Here is a 20,390-nt window from a genome sequence, read left to right on the forward strand (position 1 = left end):
TTTTGTAGAAGTCAACATATTCAGGCTCAGTTGAGGTGCAGTGTTTAGTTTATTTTATACAAATAACGGTACATACTATTCATTGCATTCCTGAGACTATCTACAAAAATTGGACAGAATCTGTGCTGACAAAAGTTGATTTTGACATGGATTACAAATCCTTTCCACTTCACATTGAAAAGAACACACAATAATTATAAATTCACATCTACTGTAGGATGGGCTGTTTTCAATTGTTGTAAGGCAATGAATGGAACCGAAGTTATACTGAAGAATCTTATGCATCTTTCCCCAGGATGGAACTATGGAGGAGATATTTGGAAAAAGAATTCTGGCTGGCCCTGTAGTCCAGTACATGCATTATCATATGGTAAATGCAAAACTGCCCAATAGCCGTGACGAGTGGTTAAATGGATTAACTTAAGAGTTTATGAATTGCCCTTCAGTTCTTTGATTTCCAAGGCTGCATTAAATTCCAGAAAATGTTTCTGTTCCTTCTGACCTTGTTCACTCCCCTTCACGGACTGGATAGGTGTAAGCAAAATGGCGGAAACTAAGTTGAGGTATCGCTACCACCTATCCAGTCATTATAGATAAGTGAAAGAAAAGGAACAATGAGGGGATTTGATTCATCTGTTCTGGGTAGGTGTGTTTTACACTGGGTGAAAGTTGATTCCATTCGTTTTGGAACCGGGCTGCCTCCCGGCGTGAGCCAGGTGCCCGGTTCAAAGCCCACGGCGAAGTCGGCTCGAAACAAAAGCCACGTAATTACCACGTGGAGTAATGAGTAGGATTCTGTGTTTTCACATGCAAAAGTGATTGCTGTTGATAAAAACACTTTATCTGCCTTGTTTGAAAATTCTAACATATATTTAATGGAAAGAGATGTTTCTGGACAACGTACCATGCTGCCTTGTTGGCAAAATGACAGAGTGGGGGAGATTACTGTTCAATTTGAGAAGAGTGCTCCTCCCTCACTGCTTTTGCCCGTTTATGTCACGGGCCATAGACTTGTGCCCAGCGGCTCAGCATAATCCAATCCGCCTAATGTTCTGGATTGACGTGTAGCACAAGGGAAAGAGACACTGGCACTGTGACATCAATTCTTGGCTGGGGCCTTGGGTTGGGTGTCCATGTACTTGCAGATGATTGACAGCATTACCTCATCAGCACCTCCTCCAATGAACAATAACCTGGCATCTCTGCGAATAAAAAAGAAAAGAAAAACAAATTAAAACTGGGGTCGTTCAATGACAGTTATAGCCTCGGCCACATTCTTAAAAAACATGGAAACCACGTACTAGTTTTGTCCATGAAGTACGACAATGGGGACTATTTTCTGATTAGATGCTTCAATTATTAAAGTTTCATTTCCTGAGCAAAATTACCAATCCGAGCCAGAATGTTCATGGAATGAACTACTGTAGTAAAGTCAACATCACTGTTGCGTAACTGTATTGAAAAAAAAAATATATATATGTATTTGTCACATGCCCCGAATACAACAGGGGTAGTAGACCTTACAGTGAAATGCTTACTTACAAGCCCTTAACCAACAATGCAGTTTTAAGAAAATACCACCAAAAAAAAGTAAGAAATAAGAATTACAAATAATTAAAGAGCACCAGTAAATAACAATAGCGGGGCTATATACAGGGGGTACCGGTACAGAGTCAATGTGCAGGGGCACCGGTGTTGAGGTAATTGAGGTAATGTGTACATGTAGGTAGAGTTATTAAAGGGACAATGCATAGATAATAACAGAGAGTTGGTTGCTCAACTGGTTTAGCCCAAACATGAATTTCCTCCGTACACTATCTGCATATTGCATATGAACAGTGTTTGTACATAGAAAGGATTTGTGGAAGTGATGAAACGGAGATCTTTTCAACTAACAGTGACAGTGACCCTTGACCCCCAGATGCCTATCATTGAATGTCTCAAATGACACACTATTACCTAGTGCACTACTTTTTACCAGGGCCTATAGGGCTCTGGTCAAAAGTAGTGCACTATATAGGAATTAGGGTGCGTTCTGCCACGTAATCGACTGTCATCGACTGACAAATTGCTATAACATAGATGTGGTTAGTTTATACTTAAAATACCTATCCAGGCGTTAGCAACATCTAAGCTCTGAAACACAGCCCATGTCTCATTGCCTTGATTTGCCACATCAGTGTACAGTAGTAACAACGATACAGTAGTGGACTACTGTGGGAGGTAAACAGACCTGTACTGCATCATCTGACCAATGAAAGAACAGCTAATAAACAACTTATCATAGTTTATGCATGTAGCACTTGTTAATACATCCATGAACAAATTATATAATATAAATAATATGAACTTCATGAATGGTTAGCAAACAAAACATTTAGTAATGGCTTATGACAGGTTTATAAGCAGAACTTGTAACCTCCACATAAAGTGTCGCAGAGTTTATTCAGTTCTTTGACAAAGAGTTTGCTCCAAAATGCGTCAGGGAATTAAGCTGCCGTCCTGAACCTTCTTTTAGATTTTGTTCTTCTCCACTCACCTGTAAAACCTGCTGACGAGGACATTGCTGGTGAAGCCCATTCCTCCCCAGTACTGCAGGCAGCTGTCCCCCACCTACCTGGACAGATGGCCTGCCTTCAGCTTAGCCATGGACGCCAGCTTAGTCACATCGTTGCCCTTGATGTACAGAGCTGGGGGGACACAACGAGAGGTTGGTGCCAAAAAATGCATCTTGTACATGTAGTTGTAATTCATTGATGTTGCTGTAAGTTTGTGGCTGTATCTAACATCTTTGGTGGTTTCCGTTCCTAAGTCCTTAGTGCTCACCCTCACCAATCGAGGCCTGTCAGATCAGTGTAGACGGACGGAATAGGAGAATCGGTACGTGGCCAATGGCCTCAGTTTGTGTCTGCCAAACAGATGCCTCTCTGACTCAACAGTGATTTCTATACCCAATGAGGCAATTAACAGCTGCACTAGTGCATTGAAACTACTGTCTGCAAAATTGGTTGCGCATTATTCAAACCCCACCAAAGGCCATGGCCCTAACAGTACTCTATGTGTCCAGTCTCATGACCATTAGATTACGTGTTGTGTTACTGAACCATTGCAAACACTAGTAGGTCCAGCTAGCCTAAAGTTTACAGCTTACGACAGGGTTCCCCAACTGGCGACCCACGAGCTGAATTTGGTCCACGGGTGAATGTATTTGGCCCCCCAAGTTTTTGTTGTTGGACATAAAAGACTAAAAACACCAGCAAATCAGCTCCAAGTGATTTAAATTTTGGAAATCTGTTCCAAAGTATTCCCATGCATAATAGAGAAATATATGTGATCATATACAAATGTAATCAAGGTTTGAAATTATTATGTTTTAGTCAAATATTATATCTGTTTGGGCTTCATGTGGTCAATTTGCAGTCTACTAATTATTTGTAATTATGTTCCGGCCCCCTGACCATCCGCTCAAGAAAAAATCATCCCGCGCCGGGATCTAGTTGATGATCCTTGGCTTACATCATTTTGAATCGTATATACCCTGCACTTGCTGATTATATTTATCTGGTTTGTGACAATCTGTGTGTATGCATTAAAAGGCCCAACCGCAAACAAAATTTCCCCATGGAAATCAGTCATAGTCCGAAATAGCACCCTATTCCCTATGTAGTGCACTACATTTCACAATTTCCCTATGTCGTGCACTACATTTGACCATAGCCCTATGGGTCCTGGTCAAAAGTAGTGCACTACATAGGGAATGAGGTGCCATTAGAGATGTAGTCATTACCTTATCTTGAATAGACCCACCTGTGGAGCGATGGAGGAGGGAGTGCAGCAGCTCGATCTCTGTCTCCAGCTCAGCCAGTCTGAAGTGGACTGACTGGTGGTAGAGAACAGACATCTTGCAGATCTTCCTCTGTCTGGTGTACTGAATGGTGTCCTGGATGATGTTGTCCCTCATGGTTACAACTGAAGGGGAAATGAACAGTAAAATAGAGACATTTTTTGTTTACAAGCAAACGTCACGTTTGAGAGGATTACAGTTGCATCACGACCTGGTACGGGAATTGGTCCGTCTATGATTGCAAGGCCCTCCAGCAGGTGGTTAAGACGTCCCAGTACATCACTGGGACCATGCTCCCATCTATTCAGGAAATGTTCTCGAAACAATGCCTGAAGAAGGCCCACAGCATCATGAAGGACAAAACACACATCCCAGCCACGAGCTGTTCTCTCTCTTACTGTCGGGCAGACGGTATCAGAGCATGAGGTCTGATACCAACAGGCTCAGAGACAGTTTCTATCTACACTGAACAAAAAGCTTATTTCTCTCAAATTGTGTGCACAAATTTGTTTACATCCTTGTTAGTGAGCATTTCTCCTTTGCCAAGATAATCCATCCACCTGACAGACGTGGCATATCAAGAATCTGATTAAACAGCATGATCATTACACAGGTGCAACTTGTGCTGGGGAAAATAAAAGGCCACTCTAAAATGTGCAGTTTTGTCACACAACACAATGCCAAAGATGACTCAAGTTTTGAGGGTGCATGTAATTGGCATGCTGACTGCTTCGTTTTAGAGAATTTGGCAGTACGTCCAACTGGCCTCACAACCGCAGACCACATGTAAAAACTGCAGTCCAGGACCTCCACATCTGGCTTCTTCACCTGCGGGATCATCTGAGACCAGCCACCCGGACAGCTGATGAAACTGTGGGTTTGCACAACCAAAGAATTTCTGCACAAACTGTCAGAAACCGTCTTCACCAGGGTCTTGACCTGACTGCAGTTAGGTGTCGTAACCAGCTTCAGTGGGAAAATGCTCACCTTCGATGGCGACTGGCACGCTGAAGAAGTGTGCTCTTCGCGGATGAATCCCGGTTTGAACTGTACCAGGCAAATGGCAGATGTCAATTTTGTGAACAGAGTGCTCCATGGTGGCGGTGCGGTTATGGTATGGGCAGACAAGATACGGAAAATGAACCAATTGCATTTTAGCTATGGCAATTTGAATGCACAGAGATACTGTGACGAGATCCTGAGGCCCATTGTTGTGCCATTCATCCACCGCCATCACCTCATGTTTCAGCATGATAATGCACAGCCCCATGTCGCAAGGATCTGTATACAATTCCTGGAAGCTAAAAATGTCCCAGTTCTTCCATGGCTTGCATACCACGGTTGAATGGCGGGAACCTGGTTACCAAGATTTCCCGGGATTCACCTCCCAAAATCACTCCCTTTTAAATAAATAACTACGAGAAACCGGTAAATTATAATAAATTATTTATATGAATAGCATGGCGTGAAATGGAACTGTTAAATTATATGCAATGTCTAAATCTGGTTTCTATACGGCCTCTGCATGATGAATCCTCAACGCTCAGGGTGGAGACAGAAAGCCCATCTCAGTATGGAGCACAATTCACAATGTCTGTCATCTTATCATGCTCACTTTTTCTTGTGACAGGTAGGCCTATGCTACAGTAATATAAAGACAGAATGCGTGTCTAATTTACCCATCTCCATCTGACTTCATTTGTAAAGAAAATCTTTTGTTTTGTTTTAATCACTTGATTAACGTTGCTTTAAATCAGTGCACTCTCTCGCAGTCTTTGTCTCTCTCTCTCAACTCCATTCAAATTGCATCCAAAATAGATCATCCTGTTCTAGATTGATATATAGACATACGGTACCAGTCAAAAGTTTGGACACACCTACTCATTCCAGGGTTTTTCTAACACTATGAAGTAACACATATGGAATCATGTATTAACCAAAAAAGTGTTAAACAAATCAAGATATATTTTATATTTGAGATTCTTCAAAGTATCCATCCTTTGCCTTGATGACAGCTTTGCACATCTGCTGCACCAGAATCGTATGTGACTTCTCGCTTTATCATGGTCTGAATGATGTGCTTAATTCCAGTCCATATAATACAGTATAATACAATACAGTTCAGTAATACAGTTCACACTCAAAAAGATTAGCCTACTGGAGCTAGTTTCATGTATTTACCCGAGCATATAGTTAGCTACATCTATGAACTTTTATGTTTTTCTGTCATATGTAATGTGCAGTAACCTGTATCATTTATTCTATCCTATTGGATAATGGCACAATAATTTGGGCTTTTTTGGGCTTGGGCTCATTAAATGTATTTAATGTAGGACTCATAAAATGTATTTAATGTACGGATGATCAGACTCAGGTAGCATCAGGCTTGAATTTTCGATCAAAGCTCTATTCAAATACAGACACAGGCCTATTTATATGCTTTATAAGCTTTTGAATGACACTTCCGGTTTTGGAGGGAAATACCGGGTTACCTGGGAGAAAGTGATTTATTCTCGGGATGGAACATGTAAAATACCGGGAAAATATTCAAGCCTATTGCATGCTCACCAGACATGTCACCCATTGAGTATGTTTGAGATGCTCTGGATTGACGTGTACGACAGCGTATTCCAGTTCCGCCAATAGCCAGCTACTTCGCAAAGTCAATGAAGAGGATTGGGACAACATTACACAGGCCTGATCAACTCTATGCGAAAGAGATGAGGCAAATGGTGGTCACACCAGATACTGACTGGTTTTCTTATCCACACCCCTACCTTTTTTGTTTTAGGTATCTGTGAACCACACATGCATGTCTGTATTCCAAGTGAAATCAGTAGATTAGGGCCTAATTTATTTATTTCAATTGGCTGATTTCCTTATATGAACTGTAACTCAGTAAAATCTTTGTAATTGTTGAATGTTGCATTTATATTTTTGTTCAGTATACAAGCCATGAGACTCCTAAACACTTGAACTGGACTGACCACCTGCTCTGATTCTCTGCACCTTACACACACACACACACACACACATCACAACTGTTGCTACCAGAATTGATAAATAATTGCTAAATACTGCACAATTTAAACACCCTTCCCCAAAAGAAGTGTAAATATTGGACTATAAATTGTGCCTCCTTGTATTATACTTGTGCTAAAATGTTTATTCAACTGAGACATTTACTTTATGTTCATATTCTTATATTTTATTATTTCTTATTGTTGTTGCATTGTTGAGAAGCAACCTGCAAGTAAGCATTTCGTTGAATGGTGTATACCATGTGTATCCCGTATATAAGACTAATACAATTTGAAACTTAATGTGTGCATTCCCGCACCAACAAGCTCTGTAGCAGGATAGCTAACGCTAAAGTCAGGACCTTGACAAACTTAACAATGAGTGAGTGATGACCACGAAAACGCACAAGACTGAAGGGGTTGGGTTAAATGCGGATGACACATTTCAGTTGAAAGCATTCAGTTGAACAACTGACTAAGTATCCCCCTTTCCCCTTTATAGCTATGTTCAACAAGTATATTATTCTGGCTTTACCTAGCTCTGTTAGTGATGTTTGACCTTTTTTCATTTTTTAAAGAACTAATTAACCTGATTTTGTCAGACAGCAGCACTATAGAGATGATAACTTAGAATTAAATAATAAAGTCATCAAATAAAACAAATGTAACATACGCAACAACTGAAATATTTTATTAAATTAAAGTTGTGAATAAACTGTGGTTAATAAGTGATAAGCAGTAATGGGCAGTCACTACCATCATGGGACTTTTATTAATTGTTTTATTCTGTGTTGTTACATCATTCAACCCACATAAAGCATAGCGCATTTAATGTTTTAAAAAAATATCGAAATCAAACAACGTGATTTGCTCAGCACTACTTGCTAGCTTGCTAGGTAATCAACCTCTGATGCAGTGGTTCTCAATCCTCTCCTCGCGGACCCCCAGTCATTCTATGGATTTGATCTATTCCAGAGCTAGCACACCTGATTCAACTTGACAACTAATCATCAAACCCTTGATTAGATTAATCAGGTGAGCTATACAGTAGTTCAGGGCTAATACAAAATTGTGAAAGTCTGGAGGTCCTAGAGGACAGATTTGAGAACAACTGCTCTGATGACATCTGCAACGATTACCTGTTTGATTACATGTTTGTTAACATGCATGAGCTGCATTTGAAGTTGCATGTGATCGTATCCACTCCTAGGTAAACAAAGAGCTTTCTGATTCCAAACTGCGCGCACTACTTTTCATGATGCGGCCGGGAAATGGGTCTATATATATATATATATATATATATATATATATATATATATATATATATATATATGTTGTTTGTCAATTGTATTACAGAGGGTGGAGCACGCAGAGGCCGTGATTAAGTTGCTGTGTGAGGAAGTTCATGTCCTATTTTTTCCCCTCTTTGTGTGAAACTAGTTTTAACTTAGAAGTAGGTGGATGATACAAATCAACGAGCATATACAGATATAACTGTCTGTCCATATGTGTGTGTGTTTGTGTGTCTATGTGCCTGTGTTTGTGTGTCTGTGTGTCTATATGTTTGCGTGTCTGTGTGTTTGTGTGTCTATACTGTGTGTCTATACTGTGTGTGTGTGTGTGTGTGTGTGTGTGTGTGTGTGTGTGTGTGTGTGTGTGTGTGTGTGTGTGTGTGTGTGTGTGTGTGTGTCTATGGGTTTGTGTTTAGTGTAACAGTCAATGAATAAAAGGATAAGAAACTACTCAGACTGATTGTTATCAAGCCCAGTCTAAATAATAATAGTAATTTGGTGGGTGCTTATATTTGTCCTATTTCACACATATACAAGTGTGGTTTAATATGCATGTGTGAATTGGAATTGTGTTTTTTCCACATCCCACTTTCCCTGAGACACTGTCGGAGAGCGGGGTCATGGACAGGATCCGCCATTCAATGCATCCTAGGAGAAATTAGGGTTAAGTGCCTTGTTGAAGGGCACATCGGCAGATTTTTCACCTTGTCGGATCTGGGATTCGAACCTTTCAGTTACTGGCCCAAAGCTCTAACCACTAGGCTACAGTACCTGCAGCCCCTCATCAGCGCCTCCTCTAATAGACAGTAACCTGACGTCACGTGTATTAAAAAGAAAACAGAAAAGCGCAAATCGACAAATTAACACTGGGGTCATTCAATTATAGTTATTACCTTGGCCACATTCTTAAAAACCATGGAAACCACATGTATTTCGTCCATGAAGTGCGACAATGGGAACTCTTTTCCGATTAGATGCCTAAATGAATTAGATTTCATTTCCTGAGCAAAATTACCAATCTGAATGTCCAGAATGTTCGTGGAATGAACTGAAAGTCAACTCTGCAGTGAAAAAACAAATGTTGTGTAACTGTATTGACTCTGATGTTACTGAACTGGTTTACCCTGGCTATGAACTTCCTTCTTTTGTCACACTAGCTGACATGCGGAAACCCTTTGAACCCATTATGAAAAATTACGCTTGGATTAAGTTTCAAATTGACAACTTCTCTAATTGAACTAGAAACACTTTAAGGAATACCGGAAAACCCCCACAGATGGAAAGACAGAGTAGAGTAAGGAGAGAGAGAGGCAGAGTGGGGGAGGGAGGAAAGGAACAGGACTGAATTGGAGAGGTTTGCTTACCGCCCAAAGTCGGTAAGGAGAGGTTTTGCCCACCGCCCAAAGTCTCTCTTGGAACTGCAGCATCTGATAGGTGAAGCCCATCCCCTCCTGACCAATGAGGTTCTTGCAGGGCACGTGCACGTCATCGAAGAAGACCTCGGCTGTGTCGGAAGACATCCCCATCTTGTCGATCTTGCGGGCGATGTGAACCCCTGCGAGGGAAACAACGAAGAGAGAGACGGAGCATCATCATGTGGGTCTTGAGTGGGACACCAGAGGCTATGCGCTAGCTCCCTAATGGAATAACACAGCAGAGTGAAATGACAATGTAAACCCTTGGTTTTAGGACACTGGCATCTGTCAAGAGCACTGAAAATTGGAGTAATCAGACGTACTATATTACAAAAATGTAATTCCACATTTTCTTGTTGTCACGATTCCCGCCGAAGTCGGCTCCTCTCCTTGTTTGGGCGGTGCTCGGCGGTCGACGTCATCGGTCTTCTAGCCATCGCCGCTCCACCTTTCATTTTCCATTTGTTTTGTCTTGTTTTTCCGCACACCTGTTTTACATGCCCTCATCACTCTACGTGTATATTATCCTCTGTTCCCCCCATGTCTGTGTGTGTAATTGTTCGTTACGTGTCATGTGTGACACTTCATGCTGGTTTTCGCCGGGTCTTGTTTGGAACCCGTGGTATTATATGCTGTACATTATTTGTGTGACGAGTGCGCTATTTGCTTTTGCCTTTGGCGGGAGTGTCGTTACGCAGTTGCGTCCGACTGTTTTCCTTCTGCCAAATAAAGTGTGCCTGTTCACTCATCTCTGCTCTCCTGCACCTGACTTCAGTTAACCAATTGCGCACACTGTTGACACTTGTTATACCTTGAATTTAAAATGGATTCAATTGTGATTTTTTTGGTCACTGGCCTAAGAGAGAGAGAGAGAGCGAGAGAGAGAGAGACACTGCTTTTGGACTGTACTCTTAATAGATGTAATTCTAATTCCAGTTTGTCAGTTCCAGATTTATCCTGATCCATGGAGCCACAGCTTAAAAACAGAGAATATTAGAAACAGATCATCTTGGATCCATGACACTGTATGATCTAAACCCAATATGACGCCAAGTACTGTAGAATAACCTTTTCCAAACAACTGTGATCCACACACTTTTCTTGTCACGACTTCCGCCGAAGTCGGCTCCTCTCCTTGTTCGGGCGACGTTCGGCGATCGACGTCACCGGCTTTCTAGCCACTGCCGCTCCATTTTTCATCTTTCCTTTTGTTTTGTCTTGTTCCATACACACCTGGTTTACATTCCCTAATCATACTGAATGTATTTAGTCCTCTGTTCCCCTACTTGTCTTTGTGTGTAATTGTTATTGTTAGATGGTGTTTTGTCTGGCGCTATACTTTATTATTGTTTCCGTGTTATTTTGGCACGTAGATTTTTCATGTATGTCATTTATGGAACCGAATTAAAGTGTGCCTATTTATTTCACTCTGCTCCCCTGCACCTGACTTCGCCTCATTATACACTCCTAACATTTCTGACCTGAGTGGTTGAGTTCTTACTGAGAATCCGCTTTAGGGGAAGCGGAAGTCAGGCCAAAATAAAAGACTAGTGGGATACTAAATTAAGGCAACTTACTAGCAACATCGGAACCGGCTCCCACTTCACTCCCAGACAGGCCACTTTGTCTCCCATTATGGAGGGCAGCAGAAACTCCTTCTTCAGCTCTTCAGAGCCAAACCTACAGTACCACAACACACAGAGACAGTGGTGTTGAAGAGCTGTTCAAGTAACTGTTCCGGTAGACTTCCAGTCATTGCTCTAACGCAGTAGCTCACAAACTACCTTCAACTTCTTCAAACTGCACGTGGAGATATACAAATGGAATTCATTAGTTTATCTTAGTAGAAAGCGGGCTTAATTGCCAAAATCTACTATCCCTTTAAGCTTATTTTGCTATGTACAATGAATAGTTGATTGACTCATTATGAATAACATGATCTATATATTTAAACATCTGTATTAGAATACTTCTAGAAGTCACTGAGCCCTAGTTTTGGATTGTTGGTGTTGCATGTTGAAACTCAGATGAGTAGGCCGTCTGTAATAGTGTCTTCACAAAAGCTTGACTTTATAAATGTTTATGTGTGTGTAATAAACAGAGGCTAATTACCATAGAGATTAAAATAAACATTCTTCATTTGCTCATAAAGAAAACAGCATGCCTATGTGCCAGATGGGTGCAGTATATACCTTACCCAGCCAGGGCAGGTGTGGCCATATCAGTCTGGACTCCGATGGCCATGGGGATGCCTCCACAGCGGATGTTGCACAGCTTATCTGACACGGCAATACTGTAGCTGAAGTCCAGGCCTAGGCCTCCATACTCTGCACAGCACACATAAACACAAACACCCTCTTATAGGAATAGTTCAGCCCGGACACATAACACACAAACACGCTCTTAAAGGGATCGTTCACCCAGGACACATAACACACAAACACCCTCTTAAAGGGATCGTTCACCCAGGACACATAACATACAAACACCCTCTTAAAGGGATCGTTCACCCAGGACACATAACATACAAACACCCTCTTAAAGGGATCGTTCACCCAGGACAAATAACATACAAACACCCTCTTAAAGGGATAGTTCACCCACATTAGAAAATACATATTTGTTGTCTATACCCTGTAAGCAGTCTATGGACATTGTAAGACAGCAAGCCCTGCTTTTAGTTCAGCGAGCCACTGTCTCCAAATGCTAACATTTGAGCATTTGCGGCACAAATCCAATGCTAAATTAGCATATTTCGTGCTTCATGTCCAAATCACCTTAAAGTAACTTAATTGCACTATGCAAACAATTAAATATACTTTAGCATATCCTAGTAACCTGGGTGACCGGCAACCTAATAAGCAAGGCTTGGAATGTATTTAAATGTGAACATATTCAATGAAAGTAGCTGTAAAGTGACGCAGAAAATAGAATACATTCAAAAGGATTTCTGTTTTTCTTGAAGAGTATAAGATCATTGGTGTATCATGACAGTTATGTAAATTGCCCTTTCAGGTAAAACATCGGGTCTTTAAAGATTCTGACCAAATTCACATTCACATCACTATGTGAGTCATAGATCTGTCAATGAAGGCAAGTCTAAGAAGCGGTAGATCTGTTCTATGTACGCTTTTTCTATGCTTCCCGTTCTTAAGTTAAAAAGGTTTTGTACACCAGCTTCAAACTGCCAAACATGCAATATTTTAGTTATTGAAAATATATTTAATAGCGGTTTAGATGGTACAATGATCCTCTACACTATACATTGCTTGTTTTGTCACATACTGTAAATGGAAATTAGGCAAACTATTAGAACTTTAGCAACCAGGAAATTGCATATTGCACCGTGTTAAACCATCTAACTGTCGGTTATCTCACAGAGGGAACTCCACACCTCCCCCTTTCTTTTCTCTTCATTATCTGTTACCTAACACAGCTTAAAATGAGTGGGCACTTTCCACACAAGACAGAGAGCGCTGAAGGCCAACTAGCAATCTTTTAAATGTTCAGTAAAGTTAATCTATGTTAATGCACCCATTTTATGTTTCAATAGAGAATTTCTCTGCAGTTCTGATCTGATGCCCATATATTTGTCAAGCTATCTGAACAAAATGCGTTAATGTAAAAAAAGAAAAACAATATCAAATTGGGCAATTTACATGAATCAACTAGCTCTAATCTGCCGAATGGAACCAGACAGTAATTCAATGGGAAAATGACAACAGTCTGACACCTCTGTCAGATTTCATAACATCACAAACCCCAACTAAACATCAGACGCGAGATAAAAAGACACAAAAAGACACTAATGATGACGAGGATGAATAACTACAAGAACATTTTGACACCAGAGAGTTTTATCCTCTCCTCTCCAGCCAGAATGGTCAGATTCACCTGCCAAATGTCTTTCAGAATGTTGAAGTCAGTGGAAAAACTGTGTGGAGATAAATGTGTGACAGGCCTGGAACCCCGTTGAGGATAATATTGACAGTTGGAAATGCAGAAGGTTCGACAGAGTTTTAGCAAAATAGCTGGGCGTGGTAGTGGAGCAACGGAAAGCAAACAATGTCAGCCGTAGATATCCCTTACATGTGTGTCGTTACAGGACGGGATTCCACTATAGCACAACAATGACCCACTTACAACAAACAACAACTTTAAAGGCTTAATGAAGCCTTCATAAGCCCTTTATAAGGTCTACATAAGCCCTTCATAAGCCCTTCATAAGGTATACATAACTGCATTATAAGCCCCTCTTCAGGAAAATGAGCAGTAACAATGTTAGAGTGGCGTTAGAGAGATGTAACAAATCTAACCGTTTAATTGGCCGCGACCCCAGAGTGTTCCCATGACTTTCAATGAGAATGCTATAGTACGTAAATTAGAATCCCAAAAAGTAAGTGTGCTCAAAATTACTTCATTTAGGATAAGAATAACGAGTTACCGGTATAGTATGTGTAATATTATTATATTATTACTAAATGACTGAGAGAGAGAGAAGAGGGCACTGAGGAGTGATACAGTAGCTAAAGTCAGGGTAACATAACATTGGACAATCATAACAGAACTATCAGAAAAATGCTGGTCAGTGGAAAACCCAGCCGGGTTGCCAAGCCTCATCAGTCTGGTCGGAGACTGGCCAATGTCAGAGGCTGAATTTTGGATCCCACTGTCCTGTCTGAGGGTGGAATAACATCATGAACACACACACACACACACACACACACACACACACACACACACACACACACACACACACACACACACACACACACACACACACACACACACACACACACACACACACACACACACACACACACACACACACACACACACACACACACACACACACACACACACACACACACACACACACACACACACACACACACACACACACACACACACACACACACAGGGAGGTAGAGGTCACCCATGTTCTGCTCCCCGTTGCCTGTGCAACACTTCCTGTTCTGGTTCTAGCGTTTCACTGTTATCCCGCCTTTCCTTATGTCCTCCGAAAATTAAGCTTATGAAATGTGAAGGTTGGCTTTGTGCTTCCAAACTTGGATATCATTTGTAAAAACTAGAGTGGGCCGTGCCCGCTGGATAGATAAGTAGCCGAAATGTGATTGTTTCATACGTTGATACTTTCTGCCAAGGTTTTGTTTTGTACTGTATTACAGCTCCAAGAGATGTTCCAAGAAATGAAAAGCTTTGAAATAGTTGTAATTACAGCTGCTTTAAGGTCGGAGCTTGCCAGCTTGGTATTGCCTTTGAGCACTAGAACTCTCAGTAACACTCCACATTCTCACCACAGTCGTGTTTGCATTCAAAATTACTCCTGCACTCTACGTCCCTCATCGTTCTCAGCTAAGTCTTTGCCGTCATCTGAAGATAAGGATGTGTCATCTGTATTTGACATTTTAAATCCCTCAGTGGCTATCTCTTCTGTGAAAACCATTCCCAGTCTACCTGGTATTTCTCCATCCCAGCAGTTCCATTCCAATCAATCTAACCAGACTCATAACAGCACACTTTGAGAGCTTGCCGCTTTAGTAAATGTTTTAGCATAGACAAGCTTTATATTGGGGACAGACCTGATCTCTATTGTACAGCCATTCAGGGTAACACAGAAGATACTACTAACTATTTGGAAATTATTACATTAGAGTAGATTAGGCGATACATACCAGACAAATGTCTGGAGGCACATTTCGGGAGACCAACATTTTACAATTTAGTATTCTGAGGAAAACTACAGAGATAAAACTGACTAACCACTTAGTCTACAGTGTTTTGGCATTCTTACCTTTTAAAATAATCTAAAATCTAAAATATATTTTGATTTGTTTTAACACTTCTTTGGTTACTACATGATTCCATATGTGTTATTTCATAGTTTCTTCACTAATATTCTACAATGTAGAAAATAGTCCAAATAAAGAGAAACCCTTGAATGAGTAGGCGTGTCCAAACTTTTGACTGGTACTGTATAGCTATAATAATAGCACAAATAGGCCTAACAGTGGTATTGTTTATCCCTATCAGTGCCACATTTGGGCTATTAGCAATATATGTCTCATCTCAGCAGTGTCTCTTACAGTGTAGGCTAAACCACAAAGGGGTTATCTAATATACCATCTGGTAATATGGTGTGTCTGGGACAGCCTTCCTAGTCCCCATTCTTTCTAATCCAGCTGTTAATGCTGAAGGGCTTTGTAGTCAACACTCTCCTCTGACCTAGCTAGATTTATGAGCCAATTTCCCCACAGGGCCCACGGCCTACTACACCCACTGCATTACTCTCTTTGTTAAAGAAGTAGTTGACTTCAAAATCAACGTTTGTTAGATGTTTTGACATCTAGTGCGACTAATGTCGAGATGAGTTCTCGTTTCTATTAATTTGGTGTATTATATACTGTATTTGGATAGAGATTGGTGTGTAGTGAGACTTGAACCAATCTCGCCCACTTTTGAGGTCTGAAAACATCTTGGCAAATCTTGGAATGAATCATCACTTTAAATCCTCAAACGTCTTATACATATCATATACACTGAACAAAATTATAAACGCAACATGTAAAGTGTTGGACCTGTGTTTCATGAGCTGAAATCCAAAATCCCAGAAAAGTTAAATTTGCACAAAAAGCTTATTTCTCTCAAATGTTGTGCACAAATTTGTTTACATCCCTGTTAGTTAGCATTTTTCCTTTGTCAATATAATCTACCCACCTGACAGGTGTGGTATATCAAGAAGCTGATTAATCAGCATGATCATTACACAGGTGCTCCTTGTGCTGGGAAAAATAAAAGGCCACTAAAATGTTCAGTTTTGGCACACAACACAATGCCACAGATGTTTCAAGTTTTGAGGGAGCGTGCAATTGGCATGCTGACTGCAGGAATGTCCACCAATTTCTCTACCATAAGCTGCCTCCAATGTCGTTTTAGAGAATTTGGCAGTACCATCAGTACCATAGAGAAAATTAAAAGCAATTAAAACCACCATAATTATGAAGTTAATGGGGGAAAATTACAAATTGAATCTAATTGTAACGGCTTCCTTCCTGGGATGAAGGAGAGGACCAAAATGCAACGCAGTTAGTGTTCAACATGTTTAATATAACGAACTGTGAACACTTACAACAATACAAAAACAACAAATGTGAAAACCGAGACAGTCCTATCTGGTGCAGACGACAAACACAGAGACAGGAAACAACCACCCACAATCCCCAACACAAAACAAGCCACCTATATATGATTCTCAATCAGGGACAACGATTGACAGCTGCCTCTGATTGAGAACCATATTAGGCTGGACACAGAAACAGACAAACTAGACACACAACATAGAATTCCCACCCAGCTCACGTCCTGACCAACACTAAACAAGCAAAACACATAAGAACTCTGGTCAGGACGTTACACTAATGTAACTTCCTTCAGTGCATAAGCCACTGTCAGGGGTCATGAGTCACTGTTCATAATGGAGCTTGTAATACAATCTTAAAATTCAGTCTTATTCAATTTGATTAAGTTCATAACCAAAGGAAAGCACAGGATCTGGCTTTCCGTGTGTGTTGGAAGGCATTTCAAGACAAATAAAAAACCTGTCAAGTGGTAAATGCACCCCAAAAAGTTATTTCCAGATTTCCGAAAGATTGTGCAAGAAGGAATACTAGGGCCCTATAAAGACTGTTACATTTTTTGCCTGATTCCATTTAGTTTTTTCCCAAATACAGCTTCTTCTATTTAATTTTCCCAGGTTAAAAATATGTCCCAGTTTTTTCAGGTTTTTACTCTCTAAATCACACTTCTTTAATAGAAAAACAACTACGTTTGGATGTTCTAAGAACACAATAATGCTTAAATCACATCAGGAGACCACTTTTGAGGTCTGAGAAAAATGTGATAAATGTAGATTTTTGGGTGTAAGATCATGATTAGTTCATTATTGGAGGCAGTTGTGTTAGCTGGGGCAAAGGTGTGACACCAATCAAGCCCCCTGGAGTTGTCCAGGCCTGCTAATTGAAGCACACACCTACTGTAGCAAGAGGCTGTTGTTTAGCTGTGTTTTTGTAGCGCACATGTGATGTCAGTGTTTGCAAAACAAATACCCACTGCCAGGTAAGCAGACCCTTGTGAAATTATGCATTTACATCCTGAAGTTTGTAGTTAGCATTTAAAGGTGCACTATGCAGAAATCGCTCCGCCAGTTCCTGGTTACTAAAATTATAATAGTTAGCCTAATTTCAGTTTATGTGACAAAACAAGCAAGTATAGTTTAGAGAATCATTGTACCATCTAAACCTTTGTGAAATATATTTTCCATAAGCCAAAATATTGTATTTTCAGCTGTTTGAAGCTGGTGTACAAAACCAAAAGTAAAAGACGCAAAAACGAAACTTGAGAATGAGAAGCATAGAAATAGCGCACATTGAACAGATCTCCCACTTCTTAGACTTGCTTTCAATGAGAGTGACAGATCTATAACTCACATTTCTAGGTGAATTTGGTCAGGTCGCCCAAAATGCGACATATTGCAGCTTTAATTGAGAATGTTTTTGAGGAAGCCTTTCCATCTACCAGAAGACTGTTCTCATTAGCTAGCATAATCGCTAACAGCTACACAAAGTGGTAGACGTGTGCCCCTCACACACATGGACAGGGACATTCTCATGGCCTCTTAAGAAAGTTGCAGGAAATACGAATCCCTGATGCATTCTGTTCATATATGATAAACTTGGGCAAATTAATTAATTTGAAATACATTTATTCGATTCCCTAGTATGCTCAATACATTTTTGAATATTGTTGAATCCCGTTTTAATGTCTGAATTCCGTGATTCCGTCCAAGTTCTGCACACCACTTATTTTATAAGACCATAGGATCTGAACTTCTTACTTTCCAACATACACAGTAACGGCTCCTCTACCAGCCCAAAAAACAAACGTGTATAACCTACGAGAACAGGACAACCAGATTTACACATTTTCTTTCTGGACTTCAGAACAATAACACTAAACACATTCCACTCACTTCAGAGGACTGCATGAGTTATAAACCTGTCAGATATAAAACACAGTATAGGCTAATCAAAATCACAAACAGCAGCTATGAGCAGAGTACTGGTCCTCCTCTTCCTCTGCAAGAAATGCTTCATTTCCCAAAGTTCAAATCCTCAGGAAGGCAAATGGGAGGATCTGCTAGGTCTTGGAAAGGGAAATGCTTATCTTTACTGGGACCCTAAATCATATACAGTGTATTCGGAAAGTATTCAGACCCCTTGACTTTTTCCACATTTTGTTACGTTACAGCTTTATTCTGAAATTGATTAAATAGTTGTTTTTTTGTCATCAACCTACACACAATACCCCAGGTTTAAAAAAAACGGAAATATCACATTTAAATAAGTATTCAGACCCTTTACTCAGTAATTTGTTGAAGCACTTTTGGCAGTGATTACAGCCTTGAGTCTTCTTGGGTATGACGCTATAAGCTTGGCACACCTGTATTTGGGTATTTTCTGCAGATCCTCTCAAGCTCTGTCAGGTTGGTGGGGAGCGTTGCTGCACAGCTATTTTCTGGTCTTCCCAGAGGTGTTCGATCAGGTTCAAGTCCAGGCTCTGGCTGGGTCAATCAAGGACATTCTGAGACTTGTCCAGAAGCCACTCCTGCTTTGTCTTGGCTGTGTGCTTAGGGTCGTTGTCCTGTTGGAAGGTGAACCTTCGCCCCAGTCTGTGGTCCTGAGCGCTCTGGAGCAGGTTTTTATCAAGGATCTCTCTGTACTTTGCTCCGCTCATCTTTCCCTTGATCCTGACTAGTCTTCCAGTCCCTGCCGCTGAAAAACATACCCACAACATGATGCTGCCACCACCATGCTTCACCGTAGGGATGGTGCCAGGTTTCCTCCAGGCGTGACGCTTGGCATTCAGGCCTAAGAGTTCAATCTTGGGTTCATCAGACCAGAGAATCTTGTTTCTCATGGTCTGAGAGTCGTTTAGGTGCATTTTGGCAAACTCCAAGCAGGCTGTCATGTGTCTTTTACTGAGGAGTGGCCTCCGTCTGACCACTCTACCATAAAGGCCTAATTGGTGGAGTGCTGCAGAGATGGTTGTCCCTCTGGAAGGTTCTCCCATCTCCACAGAAGAACTCTGGAGCTCTGTCAGAGTGTCCATTGGGTTCTTGGACACCTCCCTGACCAAGCCCCTTCTCCCCCGATTGATCAGTTTGCCTGGGCGGCCCGGTCTAGGAAGAGTCTTGGTGGTTCCAAGCTTCTTCCATTTAAGAATGATGACGGGCCTCCTGAGTGGCGCAGTGGATTAAGGCACTGTATTGCAGTGCTAGCTGTGTCACTAGAGATCCTGGTTCGAGTCCAGGCTCTGTCGCAGCCGGCTGCGACTGGGAGACCAATGGGGCGGCACACAATTAGCCCAGCGTCGTCCGGGTTAGGGGGGGGGGGGCGCAATGCACACTGACACGGTTGCAGGTGCACAGTGTTTCCTCCGACACATTGGTGCGGCTGGCTTCTGGGTTAAGCGGGCATTTTGTCAAGAAGCAGTGCGGCTGGGTTGTGTTTCGGAGGATGTATGTCTCTCGACCTTCGCCTCTACCCAGTCCGTACGGGAGTTGCAGCGATGGGACAAGACTGTATCTACCAATTGGATACCACGAAATTGGGGAGAAAAAGGAGGCCGCTGTGTTTTTGGGGACCTTCAATGCTGCAGAAATTTTTTGGTACCCTTCCCCAGATTTGGGCTTCAACACAATCCTGTCTCGGAGCTCTACGGACAATTCCTTCGACCTCAT

The 20,390-nt window shown here is 41.3% G+C and overlaps 1 pseudogene; it reads right to left on the reverse strand.

Annotated features, from left to right (window-relative positions):
• Positions 1-883: 883 nt before the first annotated feature.
• On the reverse strand, positions 884-14,938 carry LOC139558884 (probable acyl-CoA dehydrogenase 6; annotated as a pseudogene).
• Positions 14,939-20,390: the final 5,452 nt, after the last annotated feature.

Source organism: Salvelinus alpinus, chromosome 29 (assembly GCF_045679555.1).
Source record: "Salvelinus alpinus chromosome 29, SLU_Salpinus.1, whole genome shotgun sequence".
Classification (NCBI taxonomy): Eukaryota; Metazoa; Chordata; class Actinopteri; order Salmoniformes; family Salmonidae; genus Salvelinus; species Salvelinus alpinus.